The sequence below is a fragment of the Schistocerca serialis genome, chromosome 8 (genome assembly GCF_023864345.2).
Source record: "Schistocerca serialis cubense isolate TAMUIC-IGC-003099 chromosome 8, iqSchSeri2.2, whole genome shotgun sequence".
NCBI lineage: Eukaryota > Metazoa > Arthropoda > Insecta > Orthoptera > Acrididae > Schistocerca > Schistocerca serialis.
Window position 1 is genome coordinate 219954790 of NC_064645.1, and position 6181 is coordinate 219960970.

Sequence of the window (6181 nt, forward strand, 5' to 3'; positions counted from 1 at the left end):
TTCCAACTGAAGAACTCAAGCTTTACTTCCACCAGTAGCTCGTCTCCTACTTTCCAAACTTCACAGTAGCTCTCCTGCTAACCCTGCAGAACTAGCACTCCTGGAAGGAATGATATAGCGGAGATTTAGCTTAGCCACAGCCTGGGGGATATTTCCAGAATGAGGTTTTCACTCTGCAGCGGAGTGTGCGCTGATATGAAACTTTCTGGCAGATCAAAACTGTGTGCCGCACCGAGAATCCAACTCGGGACCTTGGCCTTTCGCGGGCAAGTGTTCTGCGAGGTACTGGCGGAAGTAAATCTGTGAGGACAGGGCGTGGGTCGTGCTTGGGTAGCTCAGTTGGCAGAGCACTTGCCCACGAAAGGCAAAGGTCCCGAGTTCGAGTCTCGGTCCAGCACACAGTTTTAATCTGACAGTAAGTTTCGAACCCAGTACATTAACACTCTCATAACAGTGGCAGTGGTTAAATGTGCCAATCAGCAATTTGATAACCGCTGGAAAATTCCACTCTATGGCCGAAGCACTTCTATTTCACCAATGGAGATACTTGGCACCAACTTCTGTCCCGAATTGGCTATGTCACGGAGCTTTTCCCTGAGCGAGCCAATCATAGGTAATCTTCTACAGAAAACTCGGGAATTTGCCCGCGAAAACTGCCTGGGAACTCATGTCGTTCTCACGCCTTGCTCGTCGCTCGCCAAAAGGTGTATTTACCGAATTTCCACGAAGAAACGGAATATCTCACCCCAGACGCTTCCTCAGAACCAACTGTGGGCCTGTCGTCCCACTCTTTTGACAATGTCGGCGTCGGGGCAGTATCAACCCCATTGAGCCATTCCCTCACACCAGTCGGCATAACCGTTTCTTGACCAGCAGAACCCTCCTGTCTTTCCAGACCACCAAGCCGACGAGACACCGCGTGGGAAGAAATAACACTTCTTCACCGCATGCAGTTAGAGACGAAAACATTTATATCTTCCGTATACTGGATACTAGCATTGTAAAGACCATTCTCGGCTATACCTCGCTATACCTCCCCAAACCGAATTCCTAAGAGTAAGACGATTGCTGTAAATATGAGAGGGGACAGGCCATTGTGTGTATCAAAAAGGCATGCCAACTCCCAGTGTTCACTTTTGCAAGAATCAACATGTAAAAAAATTTCTTATTGGCACTTACAGCCTGTCTGTTACCAGGTATGTCTCTTTTTAGAAAGTATTTATTTTGTAATTTATGTCATTATTTTTTGAAGTGAGCAACATAATTCTGTTTCGTAACTCCTCAGTTTTTTTGCTGCAAATTATTTACGGACAAACAAAGATTCGTTATTTTTTTCAGTGTCCTGACACCTGTCATATTTGGCACTTAGAAACTCCCCTTTGTTCCATATTATTTTCCACACCGATTCTACGAGGAGCTTCCTCATTTATTGTTAGTTCAGTTACGTGTAGCACCACATTTAAAATGCTTCAGCTCTCTTCCTTACCAGCTTTCCCGCTGTACATAGGTCACTTCCATAAAATGCTGCGCTTCAGTTATACATTTTCAGAAATTTCTTTTTCACTTTGCTTGTAACTGATAACGACTGACTTTTTTTGGCAAGGAATGCTCCCTTTGCCTGCAGCTCTACTTCTCGTTCATTCATTCTGCTTGTGTTATTTGCTACCAAGGTAGCGGAATCCCTTCACTTCGATTATGGCGTGGTCACCTATTCTATTGCGAGATTTATCGCTAATTTAATTACTGTTACTCTCCATTACTTTCGCTATACTCCTGTTCGTACTCCATATTCTGTCCTCGGACTATTAACTTCATTCAGTAGGTCCTTTAATTCTTCTCTCTTTCACTGGCTATGTGAATGTCATCAAACCGATGAGCGACCGAAAGCTCTCGCCACCTCTCCTGGAACACGATCATTGGCGTGAAGGTATCGTAACACCTTTGGCGCAAGGGGCCGTTTAACTGGGAGAGGCAGTGAGTGAAGCAAGGCGGGCAGTGCAGGACTGCGGGGCAACGGGGTGGCTGTTCTACCACCCGTGTGGATCGTCGTCATCCCTTCATCTGCTGGCGACTAGAAATTTTTCGAAGTTTTTCCGTTGTTTCTCACAGCACAGTGGCTTTGAACGCTCGATGAGCTGCTTTTAATTCGTTGCTTCGTTGCCAAGACCACGAGACATCTGCAAAAGACTGATCTTACTCCCTGCTCTGAGAGTGATAATTGTGGCTGGTTCGGTTCCTGCGCGGGTTTGTTACTTGCTGCGTCCACATCGGACGGGAAATTTAACCTACAGGAAGAAGATGCTGTGATATGCAAATGATTAGCTTTTCAGAGCATTTACACAAGGTTGGTGCCGGTGGTGACACCTACAACGTGCTGACACGAGGAAAGTTTCCAACCGATTTTTCATACACAAACAGCAGTTGACCGGCGTTACCTGGTGAAACGTTGTTGTGATGCCTCGTGTAAGGAGGAGAAATGCGTACCATCACGTTTCCGACTTTGATAAAGGTCGGATTGTAGCCTATCGCGATTGCGGTTTATCGTATCGCGACATTGCTGCGCGCGTTGGTCGAGATCCAATGACTGTTAGCAGAAATGGAATCTGTAGGTTCAGGAGGGTAATACGGAACGCCGTGCTGGATCCCAACTGCCTCGTTTCACTAGCAGTCAAGATGACAGGCATCTTATCCGAATGGCTATAACGGATCGTGCACACACGTCTCGATCCCTGAGTCAACAGATGGGGACGTTACCAAGAAACAACCATCTGCACGAACAGTTCGACGGCGTTTGCAGCATAATGGACTATCAGCTCGGAGACCACGGCTGCGGTTACCCTTGACAGGAGCGCCTGCGATGTTGTACTCAACGACGAACCTCGGTGTATGAATGGCAAAACGTCATTTTTTCGGATGAATCCAGGTTCTGTTAACAGCCTCATGATGGCCGCATCCGTGTTTGGCGACATCGTGGTGAACGCACATTGGAAGCGTGTATTCGGTATCGCCATATTGGCTTATCATCCGGCGTGATGGTATGGGGTGCCATTGGTTACACGTCTGGTCACCTTTTGTTCGCATTGACGGCACTTTGAACAGTGGACGTTACATTTCAGATGTGTTACGACCCGTGGCTCTACCCTTCATTCGATCCCGGCGAAACCCTACATTTCAGCAGGATAATGCACGACCGCATGTTGGAGGTCCTGTACGGGCCTTTCTGGATACAAAAAATGGTGGCCGAGGAACTGGCTCGTCATAATACTCCAGTCACTACTCTTGATGAACTGTGGTATCGTGTTGAAGCAGTATGGGCAGCTGTAGCTGTACACGCCATCCAAGCTCTGTTTGACTCAATGCCCAGGCGTATCAAGGCCGTTATTACGGCCAGAGGTGGTTGTTCTGGATATTGATTTCTCAGGATCTATGCGCCCAAATTGCGTGAAAATGTAATCACTTGTCAGTTCCAGTATAATATATTTGTCCAATGAATACCCGTTTATCATCTGCATTTCTTCTTGGTGTAGCAATTTTAATGGCCAGTAGTGCAGCTTCAACTTCGTAATTGTCATAGAGTTGTGATTTGATTGTATGTTTTAAATTATTGTGGTTTTGGACTGCGTCGGAATATGTAAATTTTTCTTTACGTTCAGTGTGTCATTCGTGACGTTCAAAACATTTTTTTACCAGGTTTATTGTACACTAAATCACGAAGTTGCGTTCTTTAGTTGTTTGGAGCCCTCAAACTTATCCGTCTTATAGGGGCAAGCCTTGTTGTATGTACACTCCTGGAAATTGAAATAAGAACACCGTGAATTCATTGTCCCAGGAAGGGGAAACTTTATTGACACATTCCTGGAGTCAGATACATCACATGATCACACTGACAGAACCACAGGCACATAGACACAGGCAACAGAGCATGCACAATGTCGGCACTAGTACAGTGTATATCCACCTTTCGCAGCAATGCAGGCTGCTATTCTCCCATGGAGACGATCGTAGAGATGCTGGATGTAGTCCTGTGGAACGGCTTGCCATGCCATTTCCACCTGGCGCCTCAGTTGGACCAGCGTTCGTGCTGGACGTGCAGACCGCGTGAGACGACGCTTCATCCAGTCCCAAACATGCTTAATGGGGGACAGATCCGGAGATCTTCCTGGCCAGAGTAGTTGACTTACACCTTCTAGAGCACGTTGGGTGGCACGGGATACATGCGGACGTGCATTGTCCTGTTGGAACAGCAAGTTCCCTTGCCGGTCTAGGAATGGTAGAACGATGGGTTCGATGACGGTTTGGATGTACCGTGCACTATTCAGTGTCCCCTCGACGATCACCAGTGGTGTATGGCCAGTGTAGGAGATCGCTCCCCACACCATGATGCTGGGTGTTGGCCCTGTGTGCCTCGGTCGTATGCAGTCCTGATTGTGGCGCTCACCTGCACGCGCCAAACACGCATACGACCATCATTGGCACCAAGGCAGAAGCGACTCTCATCGCTGAAGACGACACGTCTCCATTCGTCCCTCCATTCACGCCTGTCGCGACACCACTGTAGGCGGGCTGCACGATATTGGGGCGTGAGCGGAAGACGGCCTAACGGTGTGCGGGACCGTAGCCCAGCTTCATGGAGACGGTTGCGAATGGTCCTCGCCGATACCACAGGAGCAACAGTGTCCCTAATTTGCTGGGAAGTGGCGGTGCGGTCCCCTACGGCCCTGCGTAGGATCCTACGGTCTTGGCGTGCATCCGTGCGTCGCTGCGGTCCGGTCCCAGGTCGACGGGCACGTGCACCTTCCGCCGACCACTGGCGACAACATCGATGTACTGTGGAGACCTCACGCCCCACGTGTTGAGCAATTCGGCGGTACGTCCACCCGGCCTCCCGCATGCCCACTATACGCCCTCGCTCAAAGTCCGTCAACTGCACATACGGTTCACGTCCACGCTGTCGCGGCATGCTACCAGTGTTAAAGACTGCGATGGAGCTCCGTATGCCACGGCAAACTGGCTGACACTGACGGCGGCGGTGCACAAATGCTGCGCAGCTAGCGCCATTCGACGGCCAACACCGCGGTTCCTGGTGTGTCCGCTGTGCCGTGCGTGTGATCATTGCTTGTACAGCCCTCTCGCAGTGTCCGGAGCAAGTATGGTGGGTCTGACACACCGGTGTCAATGTGTTCTTTTTTCCATTTCCAGGAGTGTATTTTGGTGGGTTATATTTCCAAGCCAAGATTGTGTTTGACGTAGGTGACGTTCATCTGCCAATCGTTCATATGTCAGTTCCACCTATGCTTTTCGTTCTGCGCGTCGGTTAAGTTTTTACCGTTTCCGCCTCGTGGTAGCATTTGAAGCCAAATTACTGTTGGCCCCTGAACGTCTTTACAATCACGTGCAAGTGGATGTGGTTGCCTCCGGCAATTACCTTATTATCTTTCAGCGACTTATCTCAACTGTTTTGTTTACTCTACCAGTTGTATTAAGATGACGTAAGTATTTACTCGCTTTGCTTAAAAGTTAGTTTTCTGTTCATCAGGATATCGTTGTATGTTGCGCCTTGGGGCTCATATCTACTCGTTGCTTGGAAAAGGAGTGGTGTTGTGGGCTGCGTATCGGGCCTGCCCTAAGTAAGTTCAGGTTGTTCCTCCGGACCACACTGCCCGATGCGTTGCGAATCCAGATCAGGTAGCTTAATTTCTTGTAGATAATCCTGAATTATTTGTTGTATATCAGTCAAACATGTTCTAAAGATATTTATTGCCTTCCTGTTTTGAAGACTGTTTTCCTATCACCCTATACTTGTTGTAAAACACGTTACTTGTGGCTTTCTTGAGTTTTTTACCTAATCGTTCATTCTTTTAACAAAGGAAGAGAACTTTTAAAGAGTTTTTTTCCCGATTATCAATAATTGTTCTTAAATTGTCTTACCCAACTGGATAAGTTTGCCTTAATATTTCAATGTCCTGTTGAAGTAATTGATAAAGTTACTTTTCCTGAGGAATGCTAACAAAAATTCTGATACGAATGTTGTTCAGTCCTTAGTTTGCCCGGGCCTTCCACTCCTAGGAAACCTTACGCTAGTATTGCGTACTAAACATGGATGAATCTTATCACTGGTATCTTTCCCTCTGAATACTATCAATTCATCGCAATCAAAAAGAATGTACGTGTAGGGGTGTCG